Source organism: Hypanus sabinus, chromosome 14 (assembly GCF_030144855.1).
Source record: "Hypanus sabinus isolate sHypSab1 chromosome 14, sHypSab1.hap1, whole genome shotgun sequence".
NCBI classification, from domain to species: Eukaryota; Metazoa; Chordata; class Chondrichthyes; order Myliobatiformes; family Dasyatidae; genus Hypanus; species Hypanus sabinus.
The window spans coordinates 27,429,057-27,452,836 of record NC_082719.1 but is presented as its reverse complement, the minus strand read 5'-3'; the positions used below and the strand labels follow the sequence as shown (position 1 = coordinate 27,452,836).

General features: G+C 44.8%; 1 long non-coding RNA gene across 1 annotated transcript in view; it reads right to left on the bottom strand.

Moving 5' to 3' along the window:
• The window catches only part of LOC132404624 (uncharacterized), a 69,956-nt gene that overhangs the window by 31,768 nt on the left and 14,408 nt on the right, over nucleotides 1-23,780 (bottom strand). The gene's annotated exons all lie outside the window — the stretch shown is intronic.

The window sequence follows — 23,780 nt, the reverse complement described above, 5'->3', positions numbered from 1 at the left end:
TGTACACCTGGCAAGGATGGCACCCTTACCCCCTAGGAAATCAGATACACCATCTGGCTGAAGCTAAGGTGTGGAAGACCCTGGGCAGAATATACCAGAACGGGTTCTGAAAGGGTACGCAGCTCAGCTGACAGAGATGATGATGGATATAGTCAACATTTCTCTGGAACAATCCATTGTCCCCTCAGACTGCAAGCTGGCAACCGTCATTCCAGTGCCAAAAAAGGCAATTGTAACTTGCCTAAGTAACTATTGTCCGGTGGCATTAACATCAACCAATATGAAATACTTTGAGCGGCTGGTCATGGAACACATTAATGCCTTTCTCCTGACTACATTGGCCCCTTTCCAATTTGCTTAACACTCAAGTCAATCCACTGATAACGCAATAGTCTCTACCACTACTCTGTCCTGTCCCACCTGGATAATGAGGTCTCATATGCCAGAATGCTGTTTATAGACTTCATTTTCATGTTCAACACCATCACACCCCAGAAACTGGTGGGGAAACTTTCCTCACTGAGTCTCAACACCTCCCTCTGCAATTGGACATTGGTCTTCTTAACAGTAAGGCCACAGTCAGTCTGTGAGCAGCAACGTCTCTTGTCCCATTATGCTGAGCACTGGCGGTCCCCGCATGCATTCTGCGACTACATGGCTCCTCTGTAGTGAGAACTAAGTGCATCAAGTTCCTGGGAGATCACATCACGATGATCTCACATGGTTCCTTTAATATCAGCTCCCTGAACAACAAGGCACAGCAATGCCACCACTTCCTAAGAGGCAAGCAAGTCTTTCTCCCCCCTCCCCCCACACCCATCTTAACTGTGTTTTACAGGAGCACCATTGAGAGCATTCTGACAAGTTCCTTTTCCATCTGATATGGTCAGGATGAGAAATGGTATCTCCCCCCAGGTCATCAGGTTTATGAACTCCCTGCCACATCATATTCAAAGGGTCATTGGTTCATCTATTCTGTACCTTACAGTATTTAATATTAATGCACTTTGTTATTTATGTGTGATTCATCTGTAGATTTTATCCTTAACTTCATAAGTTATCATGTGTTATGTGTAGTACTGTGCTTTACACACTGGTTCGAACATCTCATTATATGTTACATGTTATATACATGTACGTAGTTAAATACCAATAAATTTCACTTGACTTGAAAGTGACTCACATTCTGACAGCCCAAAACTAATCACATTATTTCAGAGACACAAGTCAGCCAAATATTTTAATGCATTATGCTTCTGCAAAGTGCCCGAGTTATTCCAAATCTATCTTTCAAACCCCTGACTTTTACTGCCAAGAAAAATGAGGGGAGTAGGTACATGGGGAACATACTTCATACAAGTTCCCCTCCAAGTACATTACATTTCTTCATGGTCATTGGGTGTAAATTCTGGAGCTTTCTACCAATGGCTTTGTGGAGGGCCTGCATGAGAAGCACTTCAAAAACTACATTTAGGGATGGGCAATAAAGCTGTCCTTGCAGTGATGCTCACTTTACTAAAACAAACATCAATAATCATCTTCTGATCCTTCATGATTTTAGAAAAGGTTGTCCCATGTACAGTATACCAGGCACTTCTTCATCTTTTTCTATGTTAGTTAGTTTTGCTCCTTGGCTCCCTGTGCCATCTAGAAGTGTAAAAATCATTCCGAATGGATTTGGTGAGTTGAATTCCCTGTGTTCATGCTATATCAAGGGAGGCAGAGGAGTGGCTTTGGGACTGCTTTGAATCAGTGGACTGAGCCTTGTCCAAGGACCCATCAAAGGATTTGAAATAATATGCTATAGTTGTCAATGGACTTTATAAAGACACTTGTGGATGTGTGTATCCCCAAAAAAATCATTCAAGAGTTCTCACCTATCAAAAGCCCAATATGAACCAAGAGATCCATAATCTGCTGAGGGCTAGATTAATGTATTTCAGGTCTGGCAATCAAGTAAAACACGAGAGATCCAGGCATGGCTCCAACAAGCCATCTCACATGTGAAGTAGCAAGTTTGAACCAACCCTGTATCGCAGAAGGATGCTTGACAGCTGTGACAGGGTTTGAATGCTATCAGCTCCTACAAAACAAACCCAAGCAACATACTGTATTTGCTAACAATGTTTCATTCTCAAACAAGCTCAACACCTTTTATGCTTGCTTTGACTAACAGAACATGGAGGCACCTTCATGAACTTCCAAAACCCCAATGACCTCGTGATTTCAATCTCTGAGTCCAACATGAGAGCATCCTTTAGGAGGATGAACCCATGGAAAGTGTCTGGCCCAGATGGTGTACCTAGCCAAATACTAAAGACCTGTGTTAATCAACTGGCTGGAGTGTTTACTGACACCTTTAACCTCCCATTTCAGCAGTTGGAGGTACCCACTTGTTTCAAAAAGACTTCAATCATACCACTGCCCAAGAAGAGCATGATAACCTGCCTCAATGACTATTGTGTAGTAGTACTTACATTCATTGTGATGAAGTACTTTGAGGGGCAGGTCATGAAACACATCAACTGCCTGATGAGTGATTTGTATCCACTCCAGTCTGCCACCACCACAACAGGTCAACAGCAGACACCATTTCTTTAGCTCTTCACTCAGCCCTACAACATCTCAGCTTCAAGTTCAAGGTTAAAGTCATTCAACTGTACACATGTACACACCTAATGAAACTCTGTTCCTTAAGAACCAAGGTGCAAAACACAATACATATAATCACTTACAAAATTTAAAATAATACTAGTAGATAAGAAGTATTCTGTGGATGTTCAAGTTGACATAAAATGCATACATGGCATGTAGTTAAATAAACATCAGTATTACTACAACCAGTCTGAGATAAATAATCTGTACTGGGTAGTAGCAGGGTGCTCAGAAGTCTCACCGCCTGGGGGAAAAAGCTGTTAGCCAGCCTATCAGAAACTAGGGTTTCTTCTGCCTGACAGTAGGAAGTCAAAGAGATTGTGAAACAGATCGGAGGGGTCCTCAACAACGCTGAGGGCTTTGCAAATACAGTGCTTCTGGTGTACATCCTGGATGGGGGCAGGGGAAGAGAGACCCCGATAATTCTCTCAGCAGTCCTCACAATCCGTTAGAGGGTCTCCAGGTCAGATACCTTGCGATTCCCATACTAGATGGTGATACAGCTGGTCAGGACACTCTCGATGGTTCTCTAGTAGAATGTGGGAGCTTCGCTTGTCTCAATCTCCTTGGGAAATGGAGGGGCTGGACAATAAAGATACAAACATCACGATACTCTTCACTGACTATAGCTCTGCATTCAACACTAACATCGCCTGAAAACTGAACAATAAGATTCAAGACCTGGGCTTTGATACCTCCTTGTGCAACTGGAACCTCCATTTCTTCAACCTTGCTAGCCCAATCTGTTCAGAATGGCAACAACATCTCCTCCATGATCACAAACAGCACATGTGCACCACAAGACTGTATGCACCCTGCTCTTCTTGCTTTATACTTGCTTATACTTGTTTTATACTGTGAGGTTAAGCACAGTTCCAATGCCATATTCAAGTTTTCTGACACCACTGCTGTTGGCTAAGTCAAAGGCAATGAGGAATTGACATAGGAGGGAGATTGAAAATCTGGTTGAATAGTGCCACAACAACCTCTCTCTCCATGTAAGCAAAACCAAAGAGCTTATTATTGACTACAGGAGGACGAAACCAGAGGTCCATGAGCCAGTCCTCATCAGGCGATTACAGGTGGAGAGGATCAGTAACCTTAAATTCCTTGGCATTACCATTTCAGAAGATCTGACCTGGGACCAGCATGTAAGTGCCATTACCAAGAAGGCTTGGCAACTCCTATACTTCCTTAGAAGTTTGTGTAGAAGTGGCATGTCATCTAAAACTACGACAAACTTCCATAGATGAACTGTGGAGAGTATTCTGTCTAGGTGCATCATGGCCTGGTATGGAAACATGATTGCCCATGACTAGAAAATGCTACAAAAAAATAGTAGGTACATCTCAGTCCACCCCAGTGATGTTGATGCTTCTTTTAGCTGTCTGTGCTCTCTCTTTGCTTCCTGCTGTTCTTCTCTCTTTTCCTCATCCTCTTCACACCTTCCATGATGATCTGTTTCCAGCTGCTATGGTTGGCTACCATGACTTCGCAGGTAGTTTGGTCAACGTCCTTTGATTTCATGTCACACTTACAGGTGTTTCTATAATTCAGGGCTAGTCTTCCAGTGGGTCTAGTGATGGTGACAAGCTCTCCATACAGTATATCTTTGGGGATCTAGCCATCCTCCATGTGGCTGATGTGACCAAGCCATCATAGGCAATGCTGAATGAGGAGGGTAAACATGCTTGTGATGCCTGCTTGTTCTAAAACATCACTGTTTGGGACATGATCCTGCCACATGATGCCCAAGATGCTTCTGAGGCAGTGAAGGTGGAACGTGTTTAGTCTGTGCTCTTGATGAGAGTAGGTTGTCCATCTTTTGCTGCCGTACAGGAGAGTACTGAGCACACAGGCCTGGTAGACCTTCATCTTGGTGTTCTGGGTCATCATGGAGTTCTCCCAGACTCTTATTGCCAGGTGTGACATCGATCCATTTATTGAGTTCGACATTGAGGAAGATTGAGATGGTGGAGCCAAGGTAGGTCAACGCATCCACCATGATAAGTGTGTAATCACCTATGCAGATGTTTGGTTTGTTGTTGACATCTTTGCACAAAGTGTTTTCCTCTTGAGGCTGATAGTAAAACCAAAGTCTCTGCAAGTGAGTGCGAATCAGTTGATGACTCTCTGGAGGGCTTCCTCTCAGTGTGATGTCAAGGCAGCATCGTCTGCAACAGCAGACATTATTAGTACCACTTGTACCTTGGTCTTTGCTCTTAGACATGGAAGGCTGAACAGCCTGCTTTTGCTTCTGGTGTGGTGTGGAGACACTGTCCTCTGATGAACAGAAGGCATGGGACAGTAGTCGGGAGAAGACGATGCCGAACAGCTTAGGAGCCAGTACTCGGCCCTGCTTCACGCCACTCTTGATTAGGAATGGATTTGAGGAGCCATCAGACTGCACAGTGCCTTGCATGTCTTCGTGGAAAGGTATGATCATCCAGAGGAGCTTTTGGGGACAACTAATCTTTCGGAGCAGTGTGAAGAGGCCCTTTCTGCCGACCAGGTCAAAAGCCTTTAAGGTCAATGAAGGTGAGGCATTTCTCTTGGAAGGGGCATAATGAAAATATCATGTCCATTTTGACCACCCTCCTTGGAACCTGCAGTGTTTCAAAAGGTTTCAATAGGTGTATCTAATGTCAGAAAAATGTATACAATATATATCCTGAAATAATTGTTCACAGACATCCAGAAAACAGAGAACTGTCCAAAGAATGAATGAGAGTTAAACATTAGAACCCCAAAGCACCCCCAGCTACCACCCCCCCATGCACAAGCAACAGTATCAGTGCCCTCCACTGAGCACTCAAGCATCCGTAAAGCATCAATGAAGACACAGATTTGCAGTGCCCCACATCTACTTGCTCACCCGGTAATTTGACTCAGTCTCAGTCTCACACTCGCTCTGTCTCTCTCTTAAAAAGAGGTGCCCCCATTTCACAGTGAGAGGGGAGAATTAACAAACAACTCACTGATTTACGACGTTAAAAATCTGCTGCATTGCCTTTTCCAAGTTCTGCCCTGCAGAGTCGGCACCAAAAAGGCGCAGCTCTCCAGGCACACAACCCCTGGCAGCTGACCCGCTGCTCCCGATCTTCCGTGTTCTCTTGCGAGGCTTCAGTCAGGAGCACCAGCCCAGAACCAGCATATCCCCACAGCCGTGAAATCTCGGAACCCTGAAGGCGCACTCATCTTTCAGGCCATGTCCTTGGGATATCAAAAAGCGGCCGGTCGTGAGGCCCTGAGATCAGGACCCATTCCCGCAAAGAACCGAAATCAGAGTGTAATTCTGGGTCAAAGTCTTCAAAAGAACCCACCACGCCCTGAAAAGGAAAAAAAAATCAAAGATAGAAATAAAGCTGCTTCCAAAGATGCAAGGAGTTGCCGCTTAGCACCATCTTAAATCGTCCTGCCAGTGTGATTTGGGTATATGCAGGCAGCTAGTGCCTATAGCCTGTTGAGTACGAAGCGAGCAAAAACTTGTTGATGATGCTAAGAAGTGAGGTGCCTCCGTAGTTGGTGCAGACGCCATGGTCACTGTTGTTCTTATGGAGGGTGACAATGTTAGAGTTGCGCAAGCCCTGAGGCACTGACCCTACCCCCAACACTGGCTGAGAAGTTTGTGCAGATGGTGTAGCAGAGCAGACTTCTTACCAGTGTATATGACCTCAGATGCAATGCTGTCTTTGCTTGATTGCCTTGCTGAGCTCGTCAACAGAGAGCAACTGTTCAAGTTCTTCCATGACAGGTAGACTCAGGATGTTTTTGAGTGCGGCATCTGTGACGACGATCTCTCTCAAGTACAGTTCCTGGTAGTTTTTGGCCTATCTTTCCATCTGTTTTCCCCACTCAGTGATGACATCAGCAGTGGAGGATTTGAGTGGAATGATCTTTGAGATGGTTGGTCCAAGGGCCTTCCTTAGGCCATCGTACATACCACAGATGTTGCCGAAGTCAGAGGAGCATTGGATGCTCAGGCAGAGGTTCAGCCAATAGTCATTGGCACAGTGACGAGCAATATGCTAGGCATCACCCCTGGCTTGCCTGAGAACAGTGAGAGACTTCTCAGAATGGTCCATCTTGTGCTGGATGAGGACTGCTCATTTTGCTTCGACAGCAGGTTCCAGCTCTGCGATTCTTGCTTCAAACCAGTCTGGGTTTTGTCCCTCTCTCCTGCCAAAAGTAGTCATGACGATGTAGTAGACAACATCACGGAGGTGACTCTATCTCTCTTCAACGTTCCCTGCAGGATGGTCCTAGGGAGCATGCCCAATGGTGTCGGCAAAGCTTGCGCAGAGGTCAGGGAGTGCGGTTCCGGCAGGGTTGATGTGTGGCTGACCTTTCTGCTTTGAGTGGTGGATTTGTCTGGGCTGGTGACACACTTTATTGCTGACCAGGGAGTGGTCGGTGCCACAGTCAGCACTCTGGAAGCTGAAAGTGTTGGAGATGCAGTTCAGTGATTGTCTTCTTGTGATGACAAGATGCAGCTAGTGCCAGTGATGAGATCTGGGATGTTGCCAGGACACTTTAAAGTGCGGTTTGGTTGAGAAGAATGTGTTGGTTTTGCAAAAGTCAAAGTAGGAGAGCAAAACTCCTGTCACCTCTATCTATACTTGCTGAACTTGCTGATTCCAAAATATCCAATGCACATATGCCAGGAGTCGTGGTCAGATCAAGGCATGACTGCGGAGGTGTGTGAACATCAGCAAGTTAGACTGGTGAGAAGAATTTAAAAAGGAGACAGCTTTATAGCGTAGGCACCAGAGTAAAGTGAGTCATAGTAGGAGGGCTTTAGTTCAATGGGGCTTTGGCAATAACGTGTCGACGCGAGGAAAGTTACTTGTGAAGAATAGGAATAGGAAGTATGTCTGCGAGGCTGGTGTGAGATATCCGGGAGACTCCCAGCCGGCCACATCTATACCAGGTGCATTGAGCTGCAGCTCCTTAGGGACCGGATTAGGGAACTGGAGATGCAGCTCAATCACCCTTGTCTGGTCAGGGGAAGTGAGGAGGTGATAGATAGGAGCTATAGGCAAGCGGTCACACCAGGGCCTTGTGGTGGGTAACAGTCAGGAGAGCGAAGGGCAAGAGTCTGATTTAGAGAGTACCCCTGTGCCCTGTACAATAAGTACTCCTGTTTGAGTACTGTTGGGTGGGAGGGGGGGGAAAACGGCCTATCTGGGGGAGGCAACAGTGGCCGTGCCTCTGGCACAGAATCTGGCCCTGTGGCTCGGAAGGGTAGGGAAAGGAAGAGGAAGGCAGTATTGATAGGGGACTCTATAGTTAGTGGATCAAACAAGCGATTCTGTTGACGCAGGAAAGAAGCATGGATGGTAGTTTGCCTCCCAAGTGCCAGAGTCTGGGATGTTTCTGATTGCATCTGTGATATCCTGAAGTGGGAAGGTGAACAGCAAGACGTTGTGGTACATATTGGTCAATTTTAGAAAACCTAGCACATTCATTTTTCAACGTAGTCCCCTCCTACATTTACACACTTAGTCCAGCAGTCATGGAACATACGGATCTTTGACCTCCAGAAAGTGTCCACAGCAGAGGTGATTCATAAGTTTGTGACCTAAGGTAGAAGGAGATGAGTTATACAGCTCTCGTTACATGCACATGCAGTTCAACTCTTTGAGTGATTATGCAGAAAGCTTGAAGTTAATAACTCATCTCCTTCTACCTTAGGCCACAAACGTATCAATCACCCCTGATGAGTTATTAACTTCAAACTTTCGGCATAATCACTCAAACAGTTGAACTGCATGTGCATGTAACGAGAGCTGTATAACTCATCTACCTTAGGCCACAAACTTATCAATCACCCCTGCTGTGGACAGTTTCTGGTGTCCAAGATCCGTATGCTCCACAACCGCTGGATTAAGTGTGTAAATGTAGGAGGGGACTATGTTGAAAAATAAATGTGCTAAGTTTTCTAAAATTGACTCCTTCTATCTTGGGCCATGAACTTATCAAGGTCCTGAAAACAGACTACAGGGAGTTAGAAAGAAGCTGAGAAGCAGGACCACAAGGGTAGTAATCTCAGGATTACTGCCTGTCCCACGTGACAGTGTGTACAGGATTAGAGTGAGGGGGAGGGTAAATGTGTAGCTGAGGGATTGGAGCAGGGAGCAAGGATTCAGATTTCTGGATCATTGGGACCTCTTTTAGGGCAGGCATGACCTGTCCATAAGGATGGGTTGCACTTGAATATGAGGGAGACCAACATCCTGACAGGAAGATTTGCTAAAGCTACGGGGAGAGTTTAAACTAGAATTGCTGGGGGGTGGGAAATGAACTGAAGGGACAGAGGAAGGGGTGCTTAGCTCACAAACAGAGAAAGCTTGTAAGCAATGTGAGAGAAGGATAGGCAGGTGATAGAGAAGGATTTGCTCAGACTAATGGTTTGAGGTGTCTATTTTAATGCAAGGACTATCATGAGCAAAGCAGATGAGCATAAAGCGTGGATCAGTACAAGAGCTATGATGTTGTGGCCATTACAGAGACATGAATGGCTACTTAGCGTGCCCGGTTTTAGATGTTTCAGAAAGGACAAGGTGGGAGGCAAAAAAAGGTGGGGGCATGGCACTGCTGATCAGAGATCATGTCGCGGCTGCAGAAAAGGAGGAAGTCGTGGAGAGATTGTCTCCTGAGTCTCTGTGGGTGGAATTTAGAAACAGGAAGGGGTCAATAACTCTTCTGGATGTTTTTTATAGACCACGCAGAAGTAACAGGGACATCGAGGAGCAGATAGGGAGACAGATTTTGGAACAGTGCAATAATAACAAGGTTATTATGATGGGAGATTTTAATTTCCCCAATATTGATTGGCATCTCCCTAGATGAAGGGGTTTTGATGGGGTGGAGTTTGTTAGGGGTGTTAAGGAAGGTTTTCTGACACAATATGTAGATAAGCCTGCAAGAAGAGAGGCTGTACTTGATCTGGTATTGGGAAATGAACCTGGTCAGGTGTCAGGTCTCTCAGTGGGAGAGCATTTTGGAGATAGTAATCACAATTCTATTTCCTTTACCATAGCATTGGAGAGAGATAGGAGCAGTCAAGTCAGGAAAACATTTAATTGAATAAGGGAAAATATGAAGCTATCAGGCAGGAACTTGGAAACATAAATTGGGAACAGATGCTCTCAGGGAAATCTATGGCAGAAATGTGGCAAATGTTCATGGGATACTTGTGTGGTGTTCTGCATAGGTATGTTCCAATGAGACAGGGAAAGGATGGTAGGGTACAGGAACCATGGTGTACAAAAGCTAAAGAAAATCTTGTCAAGAAGAAAAACTTAAGAAAAGTTCAAGAAACTAGGTAATGATAGAGATCTAGAAAATTATAAGGCTAGCAGGAAGGAGCTTAAGAATGAAATTAGTAGAGCCAAAAGGGGCCATGAGAAGGCCTTGCCAAGCAGGATTAACGAAAACCCCAAGGCATTCTGCAAGTATGTGAAGACAAGAGGATAAGATGTGAGAAAATAGGACCAGTCAAATGTGACAGTGGAAAGGTGTGTATGGAACTAGAGATGGTAGCAGAGGTACTTACTGACTTCTTTGTTTCAGTATTCACTACTGAAAAAGTCCTTGGCAATTGTAGGGATGGCTTATAGTGGACTGAAAAGCTTGAACATATAGACATTAAGAAAAAGGATGTGCTGGAGCTTTTGGAAAGCATCAAGTTGGATAACTCACCGGGACCAGACAAGTACCGCAGGCTACTGTGGGAGGTGAGGGAGGAGGTTGCTGAGCCTCTAGCAATTATTTTTGCATTATCAATGGGGATGGGAGAGGTTCCAGAAGATTGGAGGGCTGCAGATGTTGTTCCCTTATTCAAGAAAGGGAGTAGAGATAGCCCAGGAAATTATAGACCGTCTTAATTCAGTGGTTCATTAGTTGATGGAAAAGATCCTGAGAGGCAAGATTTATGAACATTTGGAGAGGCATAATATGATTAGGAATAGTTGGTATGGCTTTGTCAAGGGCAGATAGTGCCTTACGAGCCTGATTGAATTTTTTGAGGATGTGACTAAACACATTAATGAAGGTAGAGCAGTGGATGTAGTGTCTATGGATTTCAGCAAGGCACTTGATAAGGTACCCCATGCAAGGCTTATTGAGAAAGTAAGGAGGCATGGGATCCAAGGGGACTTTGCTCTGTGGATCCAGAATTGGCTTGCCTACGGAAGGTAAAGAGTAGTTGTAGATGGGTCATACCGGTATTTTGCATGGAGTTTGGTGACCAGTTATATGCCTCAGGGATCTGTTCTGGGATCCCTTTTCTTTGTGGATTTTTATGAATGACCTGGATGAATAAGTGGAGGGATGTGTTAGTAAATGTGCTGATGACACAAAGGTTGGGGTGATGTGGATAGTGTGGAGGGCTGTCAGAGGTTAAAGCGGGACATTGATAGGATGCAAAACATAGGGTGAGAAATGGCAGATGGAGTTCAACCCAGATAAGTGTGAGGTAGTTCATTTTGGTACATCAAATATGATGGCAGAATATAGTATTAATGGTAAGAATCTTGGCAGTGTGGATCAGAGGGATCTTGGGGTCCGAGTCCATAGGACATTCAAAGCTGCTGCGCAGGTTGACTCTGTGGTTAGGAAGGCATATGGTATATTGGCCTTCATCAACCGTGGGATTGAGTTCAAGAGCCGAGAGGTAACATTACAGCTATATAGGACTCCGGTCAGACCGAAGTTGGAGTACTGTGCTCAGTTCTTGTCACCTCACTACAGGAAGGATGTGGAAACTATAGAAAGGTGCAGAGGAGATTTACAAGGATGTTGCCTGGATTGGGAAGCATGCTTTATGAGAATAGGTTGAGTGAACTTGGCCTTTTCTCCTTGGAGCGACAGAGGATGAGAGGTGACCTGATAGAGGTGTATAAGATGATGAGAGGCATTGATCGTGTGCATAATCAAAGGCTTTTTCCCAGGGCTGGAATGGCTGCCACAAGAGGACACAGGTTAAGTTTTTTGGAAGTAGGTATAGAGGAGATGTCAGGGGTGAGCTTTTTATGCAGAGAGTGGTGAATGTGTGGAATGGGCTGCCAGCAATGGTGGTGAAGGCAGATACCATAGGGTCTTTTAAGAGACCCATGGATAGGTACATGAAGCTTAGAAAAGTAGAGGGCTATGGGTAACACTAGGTAATTTTGAAACTAAGTACATGTTCGGCACAGCATTGTGGGTCAATGGGCCAGAATTGTGCTGTAGATTTTCTGTGTTTTGATGTTTCTATCTCACTCAGGCACTGAAGTCTCCAAGTAGGTACAGATGCTTACAGGCAGGAAGCCTTTTGATGGTGGAATAGCGGTCCTCATAGAACTGTCCTTCATTTCTACAGAGGCACAAAGGCTTGGTGCAGAGATGCTCAGAACGTTCACTGTGCCTGAGGAAGTGGCAAGGCGGAGAGGCAGAATATGCTCTGAGGGACTTCCAGTAAGATGGCGATTGTTTAGTTGCTTCAAACTTTCGCTCCATTACATTTCTTACCTTCGCCCTGTGTACCTCCCTTTTTTTATTTCAGTTTGTTAATTTATTTGTCTTTCTTATCTGCCTGGAAATACATCTATCTCACAATGGCTACAAAGATTCCTAAATCTGGGAAAAAAGAAGCTTCTACATCTCTGTCTGCCGAGATTCTCTCTATACTGGAACAGAATCAACAGGACATTATAATTGATATCAAGACTGAATTTAGGGCCTCTATCAGTCAGCTGGAGTCAAAATTGGATCAGATTAACACCAGAGTGGATGACCAAGCTGAACAATGGTCTCGCATCGACCTAACTTCCGAAGATTTAAAGCACCACGTTCAGCAGCTTGAAACTCTTTGCTCCAACTTCATGGAGCAAAACAGCAAACTTACTTCCAAAATGGCAGATCTCAAAAATCAGAGCATATGGTGAACTACATATACCTGTCTGGACACGACCCCCCCCCCCCCACTGACTGCTCCTGTGGCTCCTCCCACTGACCCTGGTATAAAGGCAATTGGAGACGCAGCCCCGGTCTCAGTCTCCAGGATGTAGTGTGGTGGTCATATGCTGCTTGTTCTTTCTTCCAGCCAATAAAAGCCTATATCTTGCCTCACGTCTCCGAGAGTTATTGATGGTGCATCAATTTTATTGGCTGGAATATTTAAAACATTTTACGTCCGGAAAAATTAGACTTGGACCCCCAAGCTCCAGAAGCAGGTCTTGCCTTTGAACTCTGGCTTGCATGCTTCCAATCATACTTGGAAGCGATTCCAGTGACTGAGCCTGCCTCAATGTACAAAATCCTCCTATCCAGAGTAAGTCCGAAAGTATTCTCCCTTATCAGGGACCTGCTGACCTACCAAGGGGCACTGTACGCCCTCAAAAGACAGTACCTGCAGCCGGTGAACACCGTCTATGCAAGGCATCGCTTAGCGACACGGCAACAGTGACCAACAAGTCGAGCAGGCAGTTTCTCCGAGCCGTACAGACACTCGTGCGAGCTTGCGACTGCAAAGGTCTGACAGCAGAACAACATGCGGAGCTGATAGTACGAGACGCCTTTGTTACAGGAATTAGGTCAGTGTATGTGCGCCAGCGGCTGCTGGAAAATGCCGATCTTACCTTACACGCTGCGATTGAGACGGCCGACACGCTGGAGGCTGCTCTGCACAACGCTGATGCTATCCAGCCGCGCGATCCCCCGCCGGTTCGGTGGACACTGCAGACCCTGCCGCCGCCGCCCGCGAGCGAATTCACCACCGCTGCTGCCAGTCGTGAGTCCACGAACTCCCCAAACCCGACCACAGCTGCTGCCAGTCGCAAGCCTGCGCAGTGTTACTTCTGCGGACTCGAAAAGCACCCGCGAAAATGCTGCCCGGCTCGAGAAGCTGCCTGCTCCAGCTGCAGGAAGAAGGGCCATTTCGCCAAGGTCTGTAAGTCTAAACCACAAGCGGGGTCGGGCAGCGCTGCATGTGAGGCATGGGAGACATGGGGGCGGCCATCTTTGTCGGCGCCACCTCACCCCGCCCCCGACCCACGGGTGCTTACCGGGCACCAAGACGGCGGTTCAACTCTGGCCTCCGTAACCCTCGACCAAAGCACCCCACACCAGCTTGCAAGGTCAATGATGGACATCCTGGTGGAGGGGCACTGGACTAGCTGCCTGTTCGACATGGGCAGCACTGAGAATTTTATTGACCCGGACACAGTGCAACGCTGCGGACTTGTGACACGGCCGGTAAGCCATAGGGTCACCATGGCTTCTGGGTCGCATTCCACAGACATCCGGGTGGGTTGTGTAGCAACATTGGTGGTGCAGGGCACAGAATATCGGGACTTTGCGCTACTGGTCATGCCTCAACTGTGTGCGCCTGTGCTATTGGGGCTGGACTTCCAGAGCCACCTCAAAAGTGTGACTATGGTATATGACGGGACCCTCCCACCACCCACTGTCAGGAATCCTCAGTTTGGTGGGACTTCGTCATATACCCCGCTACTGACCACACACACACACACACACACACACACACACACACACACACACACACACACACACACACACATCCCACCCAGCACTATGCCGACAGCTGCGCTACTGACACCACTTGCAGCCTCTCCACCCTCAAGATCCCTCCCCCACCGCTGTTCGCCAACCTGACCCCCGACTGTCAACCTGTGGCAACTAAAAGCAGGAGGTACAGTGTGGGGGACAGGGCCTTCATTCAGTCAAAGGTGCAGCGGCTGCTTGGGGAGGGGATCATTGAGCCAAGCACAAGTCCTTGGAGGGCCCAGGTGGTTGTTGTTCGGACCGGGCAGAAAAATAGGATGGTCGTACACTATAGTCAGATCATCAATAGGTTCACGCAGCTTGACGCGTACCCCCTACCCCGCATCGCGGATATGGTCAACCAGATAGCTCAGTACAAGGTGTACTTGACAATAGATCTGAAATCCACTTATCACCAGCTCCGCATCCGCCTAGAGGACCGCCCCTTCACGGCCTTTAAGGCGGGCGGCAGGCTCTATCACTTCCTGCGCGTCCGCTTCGGTGTCACAAATGGTGTCTCTGTCTTCCAGAGGGAAATGGACCGGATGGTGGAACATTGCCAAATGAAGGCCACATTTCCCTATCTGGATAACATCACCATCTGTGGTCACAACTGGCCGGATCACAACGCCAACCTCCAACGATTTTTCCAAGTGGCCAAAGCCCTGAACCTTACTTATAACAGGGACAAATGTGTGTTCAGAACCACCCAAATTGCTATCCTTGGGTATGTCGTGGAGAACGGGGTCATTGGCCCTGATCCCAACTGTATGCGCCCCCTGTTAGAACTCCCTCTTCCCACCACTCTCAAAGCCCTCAGACAGTGTCTGGGTTTTTTTTCCTATTACGCCCAATGGGTCCCCCATTACGCAGACAAGGCCCACCCCCTGGTCAAGTCCGCATTTCCCCTCTCTGCCGAGGCCTGCGCGGCCTTCAGCCACATTAAAGGGGACATTGCCAAAGCAACGATGCATGCGGTAGACGAGACCATTCCCTTCCAAGTAGAGAGTGACGGCTCCGACTTCACGCTGGCTGCTACCCTCAATCAGGCAGGCAGGCCAGTAGCATTCTTCTCTCGTACCCTTCAAGGCCCTGAAATTCGGCACTCCGCGGTGGAGAAAGAAGCCCAGGCCATAGTGGAAGCTATTAGGCACTGGAGGCACTAACTCACCGGCAAAAGGTTTACCTTGCTTACCGAACAGCGCTCAGTTGCATTCATGTTCAGCAACCAACAGCGGGGCAAAATCAAAAATGATAAAATTTTGCGGTGGAGAATTAAACTCTCCACCTACAACTATGATATCCTGTACGGGCCTGGAAGGCTCAATGAGCCCCCTGATGCCCTATCCCAGGGAGCATGTGCCAGCGCACAGCTCGACCAGCTATACACCCTCCATGCAGATCTTTGCCACCCGGGAGTCACCTGATTTTACCATTTTGTGAAAGCCCGGAACCTGCCGTACTCCCTTGAGGATATCAGGATGATGACCAGGGACTGCCAAGTCTGCGCTGAGTGCAAACCGCACTTCTACCGTCCTGAAAAGACGCAACTTATCAAGGCCACCCACCCCTTTGAGCAACTGAGTGTTGACTTTAAGGGCCCCCTTCCGTCCACCGACTGCAATGTCTACTTCCTCAACATTATCTACGAGTACTTGCAGTTCCCCTTTGCCATCCCTTGCCCCGACACCACTGCCACATCCGTCATAAAAGCCCTGCACCAGTTCTTCACTCTGTTCGGATATCCTTGCTATATCCACAGTGGTAGAGGGTCCTCCTTTATGAGTGACGAGCTGCGCCAGTACCTGCTGGCTAGGGGCATTGCTACTAGAAGGACCATGAGCTATAATACCCGGGGAAATGGACAGGTGGAGAGGGAGAATGCCACAGTGTGGAAGGCCACACTTTTAGCCCTTAAGTCAAAAGGGTTGCCGGTCTCTCGATGGCAGGAGGTCCTCCCCGAGGCACTCCACTCTATCCGCTCCCTGTTATGTACGTCCACCAATGCCACCCCTCATGAGCGCCCTTTTTCTTTTCCCAGGAAGTCTGCCACTGGGACCACCCTACCAGCTTGGCTGATGTCCCCAGGGCCAGTGCTGCTCCGGAAACATGTGAGGAGCAATAAATACTCCCCGCTGATCGAGAGGATTCACCTACTACATGCAAACCTCCAGTACGCCTACGTGGTCTTACATAATGGGCGGGAGGACACGGTCTCCATCCACGACCTGGCGCCCGCAGGAGCAGCAGACCACTACCCCGAACACTCCACGGTAACTACGAACCCTGTACCGAGGTGACACTGCACACACCAAGCCCTACACAGACTCCTCATGACACTCCTATACCGGGTGTCTCGCACACGCATATACCAGGTGCCCCACACACGCATGAGGGATCACTGACGCCTAGTGGGCAGACACATCCAGTCAGGCCGGAACCAGCCAACCACCGTCTCCAGTGCAATCACCACCGGCACCTGTGCAATCACAGCCGGTGCTACATAGATCGCAGATTTGACCACCTGATAGGCTTAACCTGTAAATATACTTGTAAGAAACTTGGCCCCATGGGGACTCTCTTTTAAAACAAAGGTGGGGTGAATGTGGTGAACTATGTGTATACCTGTCTGGACACGCCCCCCCCCCCCCCCCACTGACTGCTCCTGTGGCTCCTCCCACGGACCCCGGTATAATGGCGATTGGAGGCACACCCCCGGCCTCAGTCTCCAGGATGTAGTGTGGTGGTCAATTGCTGCTTGTTCTTTCTTCCAGCAAATAAAAGCCTATATCTCACCTCACGTCTCCGAGAGTTATTGATGGTGCATCAGAGCAGATGTAATAATTTATGAATTCTCGGTTTGCTAGAGGCCACTGAAACAGGCTCTCCCATTAAGATTTTCTCTTCTTTCCTTTGTGAGATCTTCGGGAAAGAAATTGTTCCGACACCACTTGAGTTAGAAAGAGCCCATAGAGTATTTATTCCTCGAGCTGTTTTGGGTTGTAGAGCACACCCAATTATCCTGAGTTTTCATCGCTATCAGGTGAAAAATCTTCTGATCATTGAGGCACGCCAGAGAGGTACCTTGGTTTACTGAGGTAATAACATTCGTATCGTTAAAGACTATGACCCCAGGTTTTGAAGATGCGTGCCGAGTCCAAAGATGTTATGAAAGAGCTCTTTAATTGTGGATTCAAACCTTCCCTCCGTAATCCCGCCGATCTTCGAATTACGCTTACTACTGTGGACTATAAAAGGTTTAAGTCGGTCAAGGAGGTTGAGAAGTTTATTGAAGGTCTCCCAGCCATTTTGACTTCTTCAGACCCGGTTTGATTTTCTAAAATGACCAATATGTACTTTCTAAAATAAAAGTCGTTTTGCAGACTCAGAACTTATTTGAGTAATTTAGTCCACTTTTGAATATCTTTAACTACTGAGAACCATAAATGGTTTTAGTCGGTTCTCTTCAGACTTGGTGTGATTCTCTTGAATGGTCAATTAAAAAAGCTTTCCTGTGGACTCAGATTTAATCTGTGTAACTTTGTTTACTTTTGAATAACATTATCTACTGAGAACCATAATTGGTCTCAGTTTATTTAGCAGGCTTAGAATTTTTACTGAAGGTCACCCTGCCAGTTTATTGTATCTGACTTGCTTTTTTTTCCCCAACGGCTGTTATGTACTTTTTTTATATATAAAATTTTCCCCCCTTTGTTCTTTTTTTCCCTCTTTAATTTACCTTTTTTTCACTTTTTCATAGTTTCTCGCAGGTAGATTATTTCCTGATTACTATTTCATATTAATTCTTATATTTTTTCTGATGATATTGTTTCTGTTTGCAACTCTGATTTGTAGTGCATAAGTTAGCTAGTTTTTGCTATATTATTTAAACGGAGCACATGTCAATGTTACGGAACTGGAAGTTAGCTTTTGGGGTGTCCTTTTTCTTGTAGAGCTGGCTGCTTTTTTGGGTAGCCATCTAGTTTCGGGTTGCGAGGGTGGGGAGTGTTCTCCAGTACCAACACTATCCAATGTTTTTATTGCTTTTCCTTGTTATTCAGGACTTGTCTGTGTCCTGATTTTACTAATTTATGTTTATATTTTTGCTCCCATACTGTTATTTCAATGTCTGACCTTATATATGTCTACTACCTTTTATGTTTTAACAATTGATAATGGTTAGTCCATTGAAATTTGTGAGCTGGAATGTAAAAGGATTGAATCATCCTGTTAAAAGAAGGAAGGTCTTCTCCCATATTAAGCAACTTAAAGCTGACATTGCCTTCCTCCAAGAAACTCATATTCGTAGTTTCAATAATTCTTGTCTTGTGTCAAGGTGGGTGGGTCAGCATTTTCATTCTTCCTTCCCGGCCAAAGTTGGGGGGTAGGGTTTCTATTCTTATTAATTCAAATATTCCTTTTGAATTCCATAGTAAGATATCTGATACAAATGGCCATTTTATTATTGTTTCTGGCAAATTATATAACACTAAGGTGGTACTAGCTGACTTGTATGCTCCTAATTCTGATGATGTTAACCTTTTTAACACTTTTTTTTCTTCATTACCGGTTCTGAACTTATACTCTCTTATACCGGGTGGTGACTTTAATTGCTGGTAAGATCCAGCTTTGGATTGATCGTCCTCTGTTCCTAGATTACCTACTAAATCTGCTTTAGCTATTCATTCTTGTCTTTCTAACTATGGTATCTCCGATATATGGTGTTTCCTTCATCCTACTGAGTGAGATTATTCTTTGTTTTCACATGTTCATCATACATTTACTAGAATTGATTATTTTTTAATCGATAATCAACTTATTTCACTTGCTCACTCTTGTGATTATCAGAGTATATTGATTTCCGATCATGCTCCAGTCACTTTGTCTTTAAATCTACTTGGTCTCCCTCAGAGGAATAAACATTGGCGTTTTAACCCGACTTTGTTATTGGATGATGATTTTGTAAAATTTATTAAGGATCAGATAACTTTTTTCCTGAACACCAATACATCATCTGAAATTTAATCCCAGATTGTCTGGGATGCTATGAAAGCATATTTGAGGGGTCAAATATTTTCATATACAACGAATCTTAATAGAAAGTCCCATTTAGAGTGATTAGATTTGATTAATCAGATTAAAGTATTAGATCAACTATACGCCCAGACTAAAAACCCGGAATTGTACAAGAAGCGTGTAGAACTCCAATCAATAGAGCCTGAGGTTAAATTTTTCTAAAGCCGCAAAAAGGTAATTCCACTTTTTACAGTCGAACGCTTTCTCCGCATCGAGAGAAATAACACTTTCAGGAGTCCCAATTGAAGGTTAGTATAAAATATTGAATAAATGCCGTATATTAAAAAAGGGAAGACAATTTTTAATGAAACCAGTTTGGTCATCAGAAATACCCAACCAGTCGAACATCAACTTCTTGAAAGTAATATTCATGGTGACAAATCTGGCAAGTTTCTAGTTAATTAGTTGAGGTGTTCTAAAGTTAAGCAACATATTACAAAGATTCGGAAGGAGAACGGCGATATTACATCAAATCATTCTGAAATTAATGACCTATTTCAGAATTTTTATTCTTGGCTTTTTCCTCCGAATCCCTGAATGATAATATTTCTGTTGACCTTTTTTTAAATAGCTTGAATATCCCTTCGCTTTCATCTGATTTTAAAGCAAAACTTAATGAGCCTATATCATTAGAAGAAGTATCTTTTGCTATTTCTGCACTATCGTCGGGCAAATCTCCTGGACCTGATGGGTTTCCCGTAGAATTTTATAAATCATTCTCCTCACTTCTTTCATCTCAGTTACTCTCAGTATTATCTGATTTCTTTAATCATGGCAAATTGCCACCTTCATTTAATGAGGCATGTATTATTCTTCTACCCAAAAATGGCAAAGACCCAACGGAATGGTCCTCTTATAGGCCGATTTCTTTGCTAAATGTTGACTTTGGCCAAAATTTTGGCCAAAGTTCTGGCCCATAGATTGGAAAATCCTCTATTATTTCTGATGACCAAACTGGTCATTAAAAATTGTCTTCCCTTTTTTAATATACGGCATTTATTCAATATTTTATACTAACCGTCAATTGGGACTCCTGAAAGTGTTATTTCTCTCGATGCGGAGAAAGCGTTCGACTGTAAAAAGTGGAATTACCTTTTTGCGGCTTTAGAAAAATTTAACCTCGGTCAAAGTTTTATCTCTTGGATTAAATTGTTATATTTATGTCCTACTGCTTCTGTTTTGACTAACTCTCAGCAATCCCAGTCGTTTAGCCTTAAACGTAGCACCCATCAAGGATGCCCCTTAAGTCACTTCCTTTCTGATTTGGCTGTAGAGCCACTGGCAATTGCATTTCGAAGCTGTCCTGAACTGACAGGGATCCGGGGGGGTGGGGGGTGTTGAGCATAAAGGTACTCCTTATACTTAAGATTTATTACTTCTTCTTTCAAATCTGTCCACATCCTTACCCCCAATGTTTTCACTTCTTGATCAATTTAGCCAGTTTTCTGGCTATAAACTTAACCTACATAAGAGTAAACTTTTTCTAATTAATAAAGAAGCCCAAGCATCAGCATTTCGTGACCTCCCCTTTAAAGTAGTTGATAAGCAATTTACTTATCTTGGTATTACAGTTACAAGGAATTTCATGAAAATTTTGTCAATCTTTTGAACTCTACAAAACAGAGTTTGTCACAATGGTCACCTTTATCTATGTCGTTGGTTGGTCGTGCTAATGTTATTAAGTTGTATATCCTCCCTAAATTTTTATATTTATTTCAATCTATTCCAATTTTTTTTCTAAAAAACCTTCTTTAATTCCTTAGACTCTATTATTTTATCCTATCTATGGAAGGGTAAGTGTTCTAGACCTAATAAAGCTTATCTTCAAAAATCTAAAAAAGAAGGTGGCCTGGCTTTACCTAATTTTTGTCTATACTATTGGGCAGCTAATATTCGTTGTCTTACCTTCTGGTCTTTTTCTCATAGCCAGCCTGACTGCCCTAAATGGGTGGCAATGGAACTGAACTCTACTAAGGATCTCTCTATTTCTGCACTTCTTGGACCTGCACTCCCTAGTAGTTTGCCTAGATTAATTGTTAACCCTCTTGTTGGACATACTCTGCGAATATGGGTCCAGTTTAGAAAATCTAATGGTTTCCATGGTTTTTCCCTTTCTAGTCCTATTTTACATAATCATCTTTTTTTACCTTCTATGCACGATTCAACATTTTATGATTGGTATAGAAAGGACTTTAGGCATTTTGAAGAACTTTTCATTGATAATCATTTCGCATCTTTTCAACAACTCTCTGCTAAGTTTAATGCCCATTTCTTAAGGTATCTCCAAATCAGACACTTCATTAATCCTTTATTACTCAACTTTCCTGAGATGCCTGAGAAAAATGCTGTGGACTTGTTTCTTTCTATTAATCCACTGGGTAAGGGCTTAATATATTTTATTCGTGATAAATTAGTGCCTTTGTGGCGCGCCCCCTTTGATAAAATTAGAACGGCTTGGGAGCGTGACTTAAATATTTCCTTATCTGATGTGGTCTGTGACTCAATTCTCAAGTCAGTTAACTCAACTTCTCTTTGTGCTCGCCACTGTCTTTTACAGTTTAAGATTGTACATAGGGCTCACATGTCCAAAACTAAATTGTCCTGATTTTACGCTAACATTAGTCCTGTTTGTGATAAGTGAATAAGTGGCGAGGCTTCTCTTATTCATATGTACTGGACCTGCCATTGTCTAGAGAAATTTTGGAGAGATGTTTTCCTAACCTTATCCCATATTCTGAATTGCCACTTAGAACCTAACCTTCTGATTGCTCTTTTTGGCACCTTGGGTGAGTCGGATATACATTTGAGTCCGACCAAACGTCAAACATTATCTTTTGCTTCTCTTCTGGCTAGACATTTGATTCTTCTTAGGTGGAGAGATGTTGCCCCACCCACGTATGCTCATTGGCTTAATGATATTATGTCCTGTTTAGACCTTGAAAAAATTCACTACTCACTTCTTAATTTGGACAAAGTTTCATAAGATGTGGGGACCTTTTCTTGAATATTTTCATAACTTTTCTTTAGATTAAGTTTTTTTCAGTCCCTTATTTTCAGCTTTTTTTTCTTGGTAGTAGGCATTATCATCTTTTGTTCTTATTTTCATGTACAGTTTTGGGGGTCTGAATGTTCTGATTTATATTTCCTACATTTTGCTGTGGTTGGTCTGGAATTTTTTTTCTTGCGGGGGGGGTGGGTATTAACTGTACACGACTTTAGTTTGGGTGCTTTTTTATCATTATTTTGAATCATCTTATCATTGTATGTTTATCTTGCACTGTATTAATCTCTTATTTTGGTCTTGATGTTTTTCTGTTGTAGTGTTGTAGAAATGCATTTTAAAAAATCAATTAAAAAGGAAGAGTATGCTCTGTGCCTCTGAATGGTGGTTCCAGTAAGGAAAGCAGAGAGCTTTTCACAGCAAATCCATTGCCATGCTGCTACGGTTCCTCTGGTTTCTTCCCCTGCCAGAAGAAGCTGTAGTTCTGCTTTCTGTTGCTGCCAACTGAGGGGAACCTGGTCCTGTACAGCAGCAATGTCAATGTACAGCTTTTTGAGCTTGTGGTTGATGATGGCAGTCTTCCTGTTGTCAATGACATGTCATAGGTCTTTGGAGAGGCCAGAATTCATGGTCCTGACATTCCAACTTGCCAGTTGTAGGATTGCAGATTTCTTTTCTCTCCTGGGTTGTTCTCTGCCTGCAGCGATGTTAGCAGCCTGCTTGTCGAGTTGATCCACTGAGCTGCAAGCACCCATTGAAGCAGGAAAGCTGTAGCAGGTCAGCACTTTATTAGCCAGGGTCTACCCAGCTTGAGGTGGATGATAACTGACCAGCAGAACGCGAAGATCCCTCCTACTGTCGAAGGCAGCTCGTAGCGCCTATTACCTATGTCGATTGGTGAGGGCTTGTCACTCATATCTGCTGCCTCCTGTGTTGTTTCTGTCACCGTGAACAGCAGCACTGGAGTGAATTCTCCAAAGCACAAGCCTGGACAGGCATTATGGAGATCTTGTGATGCTCAGTTGTCAAGATCCCCCTCTGAGCCTCAGCGGTGTAGTCCAAAGAAAAGTGAAGCAATATGTTCAGCACCAGCTTGGCTGCAGGGGCTGCTGGAAGGATGTTCAGTAATCTCTAGCCACCTTAGGGGTGCCACACCTATAACCTTCATCTCTCCCGAGGCTGCTCACTAGGCAGTGGGCCTATGTGTTACATGTGCAGAACTCCCCCCACCCCACTCCATCCTCTGTAGTTCAATCTGAGTCCAAAGCATATTCAGTTTCTGTGCGTTGCCAACAAGGAAGCACTATATGAGGATTGCTGTTGGAGAGACTATGTACTGGCAGGGAGAGACTTTATACATTCAACTCTCCTTTTCACGAGACTGCTAGCCAGCAGTGGAAGCTGAAAGTGAGTGCAAGAAGCACTACCCTCTGCACCACCACAATACATATGTCACAACAACCATTTGACACATTACAATGTGTACTACCACAAGGAAGCA